Source organism: Saccoglossus kowalevskii, chromosome 5, assembly GCF_978046115.1.
Source record: "Saccoglossus kowalevskii chromosome 5, keSacKowa6.1, whole genome shotgun sequence".
In the NCBI taxonomy this organism is placed as follows: Eukaryota; Metazoa; Hemichordata; class Enteropneusta; family Harrimaniidae; genus Saccoglossus; species Saccoglossus kowalevskii.
Window position 1 is genome coordinate 30,668,009 of NC_140645.1, and position 14,456 is coordinate 30,682,464.

At 33.6% G+C, this 14,456-nt stretch overlaps 1 long non-coding RNA gene across 1 annotated transcript; it reads left to right on the forward strand.

Moving 5' to 3' along the window:
* Positions 1-13,292: 13,292 nt before the first annotated feature.
* On the forward strand, positions 13,293-13,759 carry LOC146746033 (uncharacterized). Its single transcript, XR_014929559.1, has 2 exons — positions 13,293-13,381; positions 13,529-13,759. It is a non-coding gene; the product is annotated as an uncharacterized LOC146746033 (long non-coding RNA).
* Positions 13,760-14,456: the final 697 nt, after the last annotated feature.

The window sequence follows — 14,456 nt, forward strand, 5'->3', positions numbered from 1 at the left end:
ATTTCAGGATTTGTGGCCAACTAAATTTGAAATGTTTCAAGGTAGTAACAATAATTACTGAAAAGTATATATATATATATATATATATATATATATATATATATATATATATATATATATATTACACTTTTCAATAATTATTATATATATATATAATATGCCGGTAAAGTAACTTCAAGATTCAATACGACAATCTGACAAGCACGAAGCTGGGCAATGCGATTAAATAATCAAATCTGGGGAGAAATAACCGATGAGTACTGCCTAAGGATTCACATTGTCGTGTTTCTCATCGCATCCCATACATATGAGTAAATTGATAAACTTTTAAGTTTTTAACTTTTAAATCTTAAATAACAATAAAGTACAAATTTAATTGACGTATTAATTAAAGCGGATAATTCTACGTTTAAAAATGTACAAAAATGTATACTTACGAGTGAAACCTACACATAGTTTTGTATGTATAAAATACCGACATGTTGGATTCATCGACCTATTCGGCGAAAAAAATAAAAATAATTGAATGGGCAAAAAATGGCACAGACAACTCTAGCACACTGCAGTTGCAATATTGAGAATTTTGCTCAGACAGTGTAAGTTTTTGCTTAGATGCATTATCTTGGGAAAGCCACTTGACGAAGCGCATAATTGGTAATGAAAATCAGCATTTTGTGCATGTGCCTCTGAGAATAATTCGAACGATTGTTGGCAAATATCCGTTTTACCATCTGACAGATGAATCTACTGTAACAATACAATTCGGTGAGTGCCCTCATTGTTTTCGGATATACCTATAAATATACTATTTGGCATAAACTAGATTGTAAATTGTAATGGACAATTTCGAATATCTTTGTCCGAAACTATAGAAAGTCAAGTGAGCTATACTACCATCGTGTAAATGTCAAAGTTCATGAACCCGGAAATTGTAATAACAGCAGACAAACCACCATGTTTATTACATGTGTTATTCTACTAGCTGTCCTTACAAGTAAGTATACATTTATTGAATTCGTAGCTTTAATATAATTGTGTTAAATATTATATTGAACTAATAACAAGCAAGTCCACAATAAAGGAGTAAATATATTCACATAACCATTGATTGGTTTCACATTCGGCAATGTGCCAGGATCGTATTTCGGACTGGGACGTAAAATTGTCGGTATGTGCACTGTTCCTCTTTCCAGTTCACGTGAGGGATCCAGTTGTTCATGTCGCAATGAGTAGCGAATGTTTGTGTGTTTGAGTTGTGTAATCCCCTATTTCTTATTCTGTAAATGCGCCCTGCTCCTGATTACAAGAAATGATAGTATGAGATACATACTGGCTAACTAAACGCTAATAACATAATCAGAATATTTAGTATTTCACCAGGGATTTTCTGCTTTGCAGTTTGATTCCCATTTGTGCAATACCAGAGCACAGCCTGTGGAGCAATTACTCCTTGAAATATTTGCTTTGAAAGGCAACGGTTTTTACTGCGCAAACACCGACGACTTTGTGATAGGTATTTTTGATGGTTAAAAACCTTTCACTTAGGTAACCGGGATTCGGTCGTTTCCACGCCAGGCTGACAAAAGACACACACAAGCTTCGTTCATGTTCCCAAAACGATTCTCTGCCAAGTCCCTGGTTTCCACCCGAGACAGCATTAAATCAATCTTTATTTCTTGTCACCCCTTTACCAATTACAATCAGTATAAGAGACTCCAAGGCCTTGCCTTCCAACAAACAACCAATCAAATGAAAGTTTTACACATCATAATCAATTAATTACTCGTCAAGCTGTCTAGAGAAAACATTTCTATACATTGTCAACGCCAACTAATATTGATGGGGTAATAATCTCGCACTAACATTCCACAAAGATACCACCTTAGTTAAAATCGCAAACAACATTGGTTTAGAATTACAGCTACTGTCTTGTATCTTAAACACTGCAGAGTCATAAGATATTTTTGGTTGATTTCGACCAGCTCGCCATCTGGTCTTGTCATTAACCTTTATCAGCATATGTCATGGCAACCACTGTCAAACTGACTGAAATATAAATCATGATAACTTCGTGAGTTCAAATTCCTGTTTCCGCGGTTTTATTATTAAATATCAATATCACACCGAATTTCGCGATAACTATGAATAAGTGACTGATAAATAACTATAATACTAGTGCATACTTCCAGGATACTGTATATATGTTATTTTTTTTCTGATCTAAACAAACAAAATCACGTGTTGGAAAGCCCAATTGTGTACCAATGTTGAATTATATGGAAATGTACTGTTTTTGTCTATAACAAACTTACAGCAACTCTAGCTGAAACTGCTATTACTGTACCTGGTTCACCTATCACTTATATCGAGACCACAACAACAATATTGGAATGTACATATACTACAACTGGTATGTATATATCTACTACATGGTTTAAAGGAAGTACTATAAGTGATAGTGTTGCAGTTATACTAAAAGAGAGTGGAATAGTTTACTATCAGCCTAGATTCACAAGACATGGTATTCAAGACCAAGCTAGTCTAGTTATAAATAATACACAGTTGAGTGATGCTGACAAGTATTGGTGTCGGATAACTGCAATAGGTGGCAGTGAAGAGGAATCAATTACACTGACAGTAACAGGTGAGTTTATAAATGTTAAATTGAACATTGTAGAAGCAATACAAGACAAAGTCATCGTTGATACGTGTTCAAACTGACTTTGCAGTGTATTTCGTGTCATGTTCTTGTCTCACGAAAACGATAATTGGTGTTTGATCGCTGTGCACTAAAGCTAAAGCAAAGATACACTACTTCGTTATGACAACGTACTTGCTAAGCAGTAATAACGAGACAAGTCGCAATAATGAGATACTACTTCGTTTTAATGAGTTATTAGGTATGAATGTATATAGTAACTATTAGTCATGAAGCTTTGTCGGCAAAAAATGTGTCTACTATGTATGTTGTTATTCTCGCTGTAAATGTTTCTATCAAAATGTAAAATATACAAATATGAAGGTTTTTTTTGTTATTTACTGACCCGATGTTGACAGTGGACAATTTTAAAATTGCTTTTTAAGGGGTTAGCATACGTTCGCTGGTTCAATTTTTTGGCCTCAATTTACAGACTGAAACATACATTTTACCCATACATGTTATATACCATAATAAAGATCTTGTTTCAAACTTTGAAAATATGGCATTTTTTTTAAATTATGCAAATACCAAGTCACGTGATCACAAGAATACGCGAAAATGGAGTAAAACGGTTAATGACGCAATTAATAATTAATTTGCAGCACGACTGAATATATTTTTTTATGTAAATATTATAGAAGGGTGCTTCATGTACAATGTTCTTCGTTTTTTGGCAACTATAATTTGTTTTTATGTAGCCTTATTTCAAATGTTTGGACGTTAATACCTGAGTAAAAACAACATGTCTCTATATAAAAATAAGCAAAAAATCAAAACGAAGGCAGACAGAAAAAAATCCAGGAACATTCCTCCAGTACTCTATATAGCGGTAAAGTTGACCAAAAATGGCGACGATCTGACCTTTCGTTTGTTAGAAATTGCGTACTGAATCTGTAGAACTACGTAGAAATCAATTTCAAGATAAACGCAAAAAACGTCCAAGGTCAATGAATCTCAAACTAGGCCTAAAAATTTTGAAAAATATGGAGTTATAATTATTGAAACATGTCTGCCTAGCGACCAGCTACTAAATAATGCCTTTTAATGTCGGGGCTAAATGTTATATGCGTTAAAGACAGGATGAAATATATTTTGAAATCTCAGAACGGCCCTACCGTGTGTCAACCGACAACGTGATGACTTCCCGCGAAAGTGACGTAATGATTTGCATATTACTAATATGGTGTGGAGGCGGAGTTATTCCAAATAAAGAAAATGGTTTCAGCCGTGTGCACAAGATATTTTCAAGTTTGTTTTGATTACTGTTCACTATAAAACTGATAGCCGGTGGCACGTAGTAGCAAGCGTGTGAACACGGTTTCTTTTTTAGTAACCGTTGTGCGAACAAGAGCAATGACTTCGCCTTTTTTCGTTCGTTTTTTTGACCGCTTTTGAAATCGACTGGACAATTTCCGCTTTATTTTCGATCGCGAAAACCCCGAAATAACACCGCCCGCTCGCTCGCAGAAAATTTCCGAGGTTCACATGGTCTTATAATTGTCTTACTGTTTTTTATAAATGTTGAACAGCCGACACAAATTCAAATACTTTTCGTTTTAACTACCTATAATTATATGCACGCAATCTGACCCTTTGACTTTGATTTGGCTTGGATTGAATATTTAATTTTAAACATTATTCTGACGTGAAATACAAAATGTATTTCAACACAAGTACGACATGGTTGTCTGGGTTTTCTTGCCCGACCATTGAGTCTTCGCAATGTGTTTACGGTTTGTATAATTATTGTTGTTTTCCTCAAGGCGAAGACAAGCTGAAGGACCATGAAGCTAAATGGCAGTTCCATGCATGGGCTGAGTGAAAGAAACTATTTAATCTAAGCCTAAAATAAAACCTAATATTACACTTCTTTGTGTATTTGTTAATTTTACATGTTTGTTATGACAGTATATCTAGAAAAATCTCCTCTTTCGTTGATAATTTCCATTGTTTGGAATGTCTGTCGACCGTGCCCCAATAATTTGTTCGGGAAATCGATCCCCGTTGGTTTCTCCATACTGAGTTTAGGACGGGCGTCGGTCCCGACATCCGGCATTCATCACAAGCAGCCGAGACAAAACATTGACCGTAATTCATGGGGATCATGCCCCGTATTTTGTGGGCTGAAAACCCAAATAATTAAACAAGTATTATTATATATATTTCATTTTACATCGCGAAACTACAACAGAGCTTGGTTGTTCGCGGTGAAACAGCCGTCTTGAAGTCGATATAACTTCAACTAGCCATTTCTTACCTTGAAATCAAAAAAATAAAGATTCCAAGAGCATCAGGGAATATATTAATAACCATTTGTAGCAATCGCTAGATTTATTTTATCCGAATACATGAAATGCACGAGATTTTCGACATTTATTGGCAACTTCCGCGCTGAAAATGGTTGAAAATGTGGGTGTGGTTCTCTCGCAAAATCCTGTTGATAATACGGACAAATATGGTTCTGTGACCCAGGTCGTGCTCCGATCAGGTGACTTTCAGCAAATCAATGATGTTGTAACAAAGCATATTTGACGCTAATTGAAGGGTCGTCGTACCGTCCAATCTCCGGCTTCGATTCACATAGTTTTTTTTGTTCTGTGACAGGCTTCAAAATTATTCACTGAAAAACATTGGTATATTTTTATTAACGGAGGGGATTTGACCTCAGTTCAGAAAGAAGAAAAACTAAGCTGAGTCCACGGCGAATCAGTTTTCTTTGCTAGTCGTGAAATAAGGTAACCCAGAGTAGGGTCGATGATTTTCAGCCCTGAAGGACTTCCGCGTGAATCCTGATTTTCGAATTGTTCATCGTCTGGCCACCAAATATTTATGGCTATAACTAAATTTGACACGTTTTTTTTTTTTCTGAATTATTCATTTATGTCAAGCTCTGTTCTATTTTTTCAGAGCATGTGGCCGTTTTAGTCAAAATATTTTTTGTGAGAACACTTTTACGGTACACGTATAAATCGAGCTCATTCACTGATCGTGACTTAATTTTGAAAATTTAATGTAAAATTATACCAGACCGACCGCTGTGGACCGAAGTGGTTTTGGTATCGTTATTTTTGGAATTAATCATTAACATTTTCCTCGTTTCTCTGCTCTGTCGAAAGAAGTTACCTGTGCCCTTTTCACGTAACTGTCTCATTAAAATAAAATATTACATTTAGAACAAGCATCGAAAACACGTAACAAGAGGTCCCAGTTAAGTTGCTTTGACCAGGGACGTAACTAGTACGTCTATGCTTTGACGATTGAGTGTCATGCAACTATTAGATTTGAAAAACCACCATTTCGACTACTCATGTGTGATCAGTGTTTTGGCGAGCAGTCAATGTTTTCAATGAGCGAGCGAAAAAAAGAGCGATTAAAATGCTGTGGGTTTCCGGTCGGACAAGACCGCGCGGTCGAAAATCAAGCAATAAGCTGTGGGTGTAAAAGCGGAAGGCTGGGCGAAATTAGTACCGTAATTACATAAACTTTGTAGTATTGATATGCAAATCGGATTTTTCATCAAGTGTCAATTAGCATTACTTTCATGCGAGTGTAGTGCTTATGTTGGTGGTGTTTATAAACAATCACACGTGGCAATGTTTTGAAATAGAAAAAACGTCGAAATATGCCTTATAAAATGGAGTTTTTTTTAGACTAAAAGCACAGTCATAGATACTGTCATAACCATCAATAATTTAAAATAAAAAAGAATATTGAAAAAAAAACACATTAAACGTATGCTAACCCCTTAAAACACTGGTGCGGGCTGTCTAAGTCTACAATTCACGTCATGTACGTTATATAGCGATATAGATGTGTGACAAAATCACGTCGAGTAACTTGAACGGTTACCCAAATTTTCCCACATTTATATACTAATCGACATAATATTAAATGGCAGTCCATTTATGCGGTTATTTGTCTCGATTATTTTAAAGATAACGACGTAAATAGAACGATGTAATACATCTAGATTTGAATATGCTGTTTGGGCGGATAAATATGTCATCACAAATATTTCAGACTCCAAATTATTACAAATGTAAGGAGCACAATCAAGCGAATAATTTTACTTTTCGATCGTCATTCTATAACCTTGCCATATGTTTCAGGGAGCTAAATTTGGCATTTTTGACTTGTCAGTTTTCACGTGAATTGTATAGAAAATTAATTGAAATTGTTTGTATGCTCAAACAGCAACAGTATTCCCTGTGATATACGGGAAAACCAGCGTCAGTTGTCAGTCATCTGTATTGTGTCCTTGAACTTGTCAATTTACGGGAATGATCTTTCTTTATCAATGTATAGGAATTAAAATGTAGTCGGTAAAATATAATTGAACTGCGTGTATGTTGTTTGTGTACTTTCTAAACAGCTGCAACACCACCATCTGAGCCTACAATAGCTGTCACAGGTGGTAATCCATCCAATGTGGGAAGTTTAGTCAGATTGAAATGTACATCAAATGGTACTCCCACACCGATTTACACCTGGCTGAGAGACAACCTGCCCCTACCAGCTCTGATTAGATATATATCAACTCAATAGTGACAACAGTATATTAAATATTGACCCTACTGACAAAGATGACATTTACATGTCAAGTGACTAACGGTAAAGGAAGTAAAGATGAAGACATAATACTTATTATACAATGTAAGTGATTTAGTAAACAACATTCTAATTTCTCAATATATATTTTCTCCACAAACGAGTGCTAACTGAAAAGGTGTGAATATTTACACTGTTCTATTTGGACAAAGTCATTTCTGTGCGTATATTCATACTTTTATCTCAGACATGCCTGGACAGATATTACATTTAACTTCGGCCGTCATTTTGTATTAAATAATGCTGTCCGGGGTCAGGGAGATATGCCAGGACTAATCCCGTTCAGTGTTTACTTATAAAATCTACACCAGGTTTTTGGGATAGAACAATTATTAGAACTAATTATTATTGCTCGAATCATGCTATTACGCAGTTAGAGGGGAGCTCTCAATACCTGTGTCGCCATCCTTGACGTCAATTGTAATTTCTGCTACGTATAATCCTAAAATATCCGCAAAAATATATTGTTTATATATGTTTAGTGATTGCACGTTCACCGCTTCGAAATACATATCATGTAACATATAATGACAGTATACACATTAAAATATATTCTTAATTTCAAGAAGTATTGACGCAATGTTTCATGACTTTATATATGATTACCATGTATTGGTGAGAGTGACTGTTACATCCACATTAACACACTACTGTGATTTGATTCGATGTACTTGCAAATACGATAAAGAGGATAATAATAAGAAAAATCATGTACACGTTTTTTAACATGCGTTCTTTATTGACAATTTTTGACAGGTCTGATATAATAGTTTTTCAGGAAATGCTGGAAATGTTTGTGTCGGGGAATAGTTCTAGGACTTATTTACGGGTGAACGTTGAACTGTCAATCAACGTTGACGTAAATAGCGCTGTATGCAAATTAACCCATAAAATAATAACAATAAGACACGCATGTGCGTTTGTTTTGAATAATGTCTACCCATTTTTGATATGTTCCTCTTGTAGTAGTACTAGAATATGTAAATTTGTAAATAATAAAAATATGAAAAACGACAATTTAGCTCTCGCAACCTACATCCCTACCTCAAATAATCAGACTATTAGAAAGTAAATATTGCTTGGTATAATTATTGTATTAATTCACCGTGTCATTATTAACATTTAGATGCCCCGGAGCAGCCATCCTGCACGTACCAGATTATAACATCAATATCTTACCTACTCAATGACGAAATGAAAATAACATGTCAATCTACTGATGGAAACCCATTAGCGACATTACACTGGTATCTTGGCAACAAGCAGATTCAAGATCTATCACTATCTACAAATGTCAACACAGTGACTAAGGATTACACATGGGATCTGGATAGGAATGATAATGAGAACATATATATATATGTAAAGCTACTAATGTTGTACAAACTACACCATTAACATGTCAACTTGGCCCATTTAATGTCTACTGTAAGTATATATTATATACGGAATCTAAATAGAAATGATAAAAAATTAATGTATACATGTAAAGCTACTAATGTTGTACAAACTACATCAATAACATGTCAACTTGAACCATTCAATGTCTACTGTAAGTATATCTTATATATGGAATCTAAATAGAAATGATAATCAAGTAATGTATACATGTAAAGCTACTAATGTTGTACAAACTACACCATTAACATGTCAACTTGGTCCATTTAACGTCTACTGTAAGTATATATTATATATGGAATCTAAATAGAAATGATAAAAAAGTAATATATACATGTAAAGCTACTAATGTTGTACAAACTACACCATTAACTTGTCAACTTGGTCCATTTAATGTCTACTGTAAGTATATCTTATATATGGAAATAGGAATGATAATGAGAACATATATATATATGTAAAGCTACTAATGTTGTACAAACTACACCATTAACATGTCAACTTGGCCCATTTAATGTCTACTGTAAGTATATATTATATACGGAATCTAAATAGAAATGATAAAAAATTAATGTATACATGTAAAGCTACTAATGTTGTACAAACTACATCAATAACATGTCAACTTGAACCATTCAATGTCTACTGTAAGTATATCTTATATATGGAATCTAAATAGAAATGATAATCAAGTAATGTATACATGTAAAGCTACTAATGTTGTACAAACTACACCATTAACATGTCAACTTGGTCCATTTAACGTCTACTGTAAGTATATATTATATATGGAATCTAAATAGAAATGATAAAAAAGTAATATATACATGTAAAGCTACTAATGTTGTACAAACTACACCATTAACTTGTCAACTTGGTCCATTTAATGTCTACTGTAAGTATATCTTATATATGGAATCTAAATAGAAATGATAATCAAGTAATGTATACATGTAAAGCTACTAATGTTGTACAAACTACACCATTAACATGTCAACTTGGTCCATTTAATGTCTACTGTAAGTATATATTATATATGGAATCTAAATAGAAATGATAAAAAAGTAATGTATACATGTAAAGCTACTAATGTTGTACAAACTACACCATTAACATGTCAACTTGGACCATTCAATGTCTACTGTAAGTATATCTTATATATGGAATCTAAATAGAAATGATAATCAAGTAATGTATACAGGTAAAGCTACTAATGTTGTACAAACTACATCATTGACATGTCAACTTGTACCATTCAATGTCTACTACAAGTACATATTATATATGGAATCTAAATAGAAATGATAAAAAAGTAATATATACATGTAAAGCTACTAATGTACAAACTACACCATTAACATGTCAACTTGGTCCATTTAATGTCTACTGTAAGTATATCTTATATATGGAATCTAAATAGAAATGATAATCAAGTAATGTATACAGGTAAAGCTACTAATGTGGTACAAACTACATCATTGACATGTCAACTTCAACCATTCAATGTCTACTATAAGTAAATCGTGTATGATGATTCTGTTCAAGATCGGTAGATGTGCGCAATCATTAAGATCGCATTTCTTTTGCAGTTCCAGCAGAGAGTGTGACATTATCTGGCATAACCAATCCTGTGAAAGAAGGTGAAACTAAAATACTGACTTGTACCACATCAACCAGTAATCCAGCATCTCAGATATCATGGTTAAAAGATAACAATGTATGGACTGCTAATACATATGAATCTATTACATCTAATGTTACAAGAGATGGAGAGTATAATGGTAAAATAAGTGAACAACAGATGACAATATTCATACAAGCAGAACATAACAGTAAATCATATCAATGTCAATCAAGTCATACAGATATTACTGGTCACGTGACCTCTAATACCATTCATCTTACTGTGTATTGTAAGTAATTTGACATGTTATTTTAGAACAATTTGATAGCTTTTATTAACACAAATAAGGATCACAAAAATATTCACACTCTCCCATTATTCTACAGTAAAATCTGATCCCGCGAGCAATATTTGACATTTTCAGTGAAACATGAATGGTTTATTTTGTTTATCACTGTGGAAGCAAAAACTGTATTAATAATAATCAGTGCGTGTGTTGAGTGTACTAGTATACAATATCACAGTTGAACGGTAAAGACGGAATAATGACGGTTCTCTGAATTGGACTATCTATCAAAAGTTTTACATAATAAAAATATTAACAGGTATCAGTAGCCAGTAATGAATATTCAAGTGGTGTTAATCAAAAGTATAATTGAATTAACTGAGTTCGCTTTCAAAAAGGAAAACTTCTGCCACTTTTTCGGAAGATCTATAAACCAACTTTTGCTTGAATACTTACCACAGCAACTAAGGGTAACATTGTATATACCTCCTTATTAAGTATTACTTTGTAAACATTGAATTCTGCAAATATTGTACTGAACAATATGATGATACCCTTACTGACTTTTGATATGTTTATACATGATTGACAGCTTAATTGATTACCAGCCATACACTATACTATTTTTCAGATAAACCATTTGTTGTGAATGTATCAAACAATCAGCGGTCGGTTGCCAGTCGAGGAACTGTATCAGAACTACGATGTGAGATTAAAAGCAACCCACTTTCCTGGATAATATGGTATGGTCCGAATAATCAACCTATACATATTGACAGTAGAGTCAGTATCAAAACAGTGTCACGTGGAACCTTGCATGAAAGCATATTGACAATACATAACACAATGCTAAGTGACTATGGTAGTTATTCCTGTTTTGCAGAAAACGATATTGGCAACATAACATTTATTGTCACGTTCAACGATAAAAGTAATTACTGTCATTTTTTATTTTGATCAAGAGTAACTGCTATCTTATGCAAATATAAAACAGCAATCGTTATAATTGAATGATTAATTAAATAAAAACAGTGTAAATATCACGGTGTTAATATTAACACATGGAGCATGTCTTGTCTACCACTTGAACTGACAAATACACGAAACAATTTACATATAGGTGTTCCAGATGCACCAAAGTCCATTGTACCAATCACACGATTCTATGACAGTATGGTTGTCGCTATAATTCCGGGATACAATGGTGGGGATACGAATACAACATATTTTATACAATATCGTTCATGGATAAACGAAACGTTCATATAATTGATCGCTGGTAGCTCAGTGGCAAAAAATACCACAACAGAAATACTTAAATTAGAACCGTCAACTTCTTATGAATGTAGAGCATATGCTGCCAACGCAATTGGTATAGGACCATACAGTAATAGTATTATAATCAGAACATTGGGTAAGTTGAAACCGTAAATGAAAATATTGTTGTTGTGTTAAAGAACAACGTATACCAACTAACAACTCCACTTTGATTATTGTTTTTACCCAGTAAATATTTCATCGATATTACTATTGTGTCAATATTAAAGCATACAAGCAAGATATAATCAAGAGTCATGTACATAATGTTTTTTTTTATAATTTAATTTTAATTTAATATATCTATTTTTAGATGAACCAGTCGTCAAAATGGATCATGTTACTGGTAAATTGAGCTGGACACGTCACGAGAACAAGGAATATTCATGTGTGAAAATAGAAACACGTGGCATAGATGTCACGTGGGACGTTGTAACAAACTGTGTCAACCCAGATGTACTCGAATACAAAGTAAATTATACAACTAGTGATTATAGAATAACATATTGCACTAAAAATGGGAGCTGCGAAAATTATGAATTCATTGCATTAACAAAGAGTACAAACAATGGTAATATACTATAACCGATTTGCATTGTGGCATTCAGCGCACGTTAATAAATGTTGTAAATACCGTTTTAAGTGTAGTGGGTGTATACACAATAATGCCAATTATTTTAATGGATCTGTTACCTGTCTTGAAATTGTTTTACTACTATAAGTCAATCATTGATGTAAGGCGTGACTTGATTATTTGACAGACTGTTTGAGGTAATTCTGGAAAAGCTAAAAGCAAAAAATAACGAATATCAACACAAATGTTAAAAAACGCATTTTCCAGCTGTGCATTCGCTCTGAAAAACATTGATGTAATTACATAAAACACTGATGTAATTACAATAATTATGATATTTCAGATAGTATCTGCGCCTCATCTAGTGTAGGTATTATAGTTGGTATACTCACAACGTTTCCGGTAACTACTTCAACTACTGTCGTGATTAGTTATGTATTACAGAGACGTCGATGGAGCCAAGAAACAACATAGTCAGTGAGTAACATGTGCATTATAAAACATGATCTTTAATACTAAGCAATATGATGTCAATATATAAAATTATACTATTTTAATCAGGCTGCCAAGGATGATCGCCAGTATATAGGACTCTCAGCCATCAAAATGGAAAAGGACCACACCTACGAAATACCGGGAAACGAGGCAAAAAAATTAGATTACCGCCGCTACCATGACGTGTTGAACACCTTATATTGCCAAGATATTATATTGTATTACCTTATTGCATTAAATTATTGTTAATCTTATATCGTCGTTTATGCACTTGTATATTGACAGGATTTTGACAAAGATGACGGTTATACATCACTCAATCCTGCTACCAGAGAAAAAGAATCGGAATATGAGATTCCACTACCAAGACTAAATAAGGTATTAGTATCAGAATACAGATTTGTAAAGAAACGTATTAAGTACAATGTTCCATACTGAAGCTGTATTTTCAAGTAGAGACACATTACCCCCTATACACTATGCATATAATTTCAACGATTGACCAATCAAATTGTTAATTTACAGGGAACTTCTGGAAACGACTGATAGAAAATCACATGAACCAGTGACACACCTGAGATAAATTCAACAATATTCATGTAAATAGAGTTTCAATTCAGCCTATATATCTGCTATATTGTTTCATCTGAAGGACTTTGACATGTTATTGATTGATCAGCGGGTCGGACTACAGTGATAAAAAAATGGTCGTGTTATATAACAAATATAATAATATGATAAACGACAGCAATCATATTTTGTATTGAATCGTGCTTGACTAATATAAAGATATATTCCCATACTTCACTGATTTCCAATCATTATGCAAATCTGACGATTTCCAGTCCACATTATGCTAATTTTATATAGAAGCCATGATCCGTGTTGCATTTGAATCTCTTGGTATAAACCATGTGGAAAATTTACATATTCATTCTCCTGTGATCTGATCGGAATAAATAATCACTGTGCATTACCACATACATAGAGTAAATGGACAAATTTAAAACTGTTATATAACACTGTATAGCACAGATTAGTAGGAAAACAGCAATAACACGATATTTCTTTCACGAGACACGACTCAATAGTTTTTGACAGTTCTACCACATACTTTCTTTGTCCTGCATTTATTGTCATCGCATCAGAGAAACTTGTGATGATCAATTAGTGAATATTGTAGGGAAGTTAAATTGTTAAACGTAAACGAATTAAAATGTTGCTATTAGTACTATAGGTGAGATTGACTCGTTAGGACACGTCTACTTTCTTCTTCCTCCCACTTATTCATTGTAATAACGGTGACGTGTTAGTAAATGCGTTTTTTCAAAGGTCGCCGCTCATTCTAGTATAATAATAAAACAAGAGAATATAAAATGAAATAGTGAAAATTGTAATAGAGAAATCGTGTAGTAAATATAAATTGCCGAGTGTTGTTGGACTTTCGATTTTG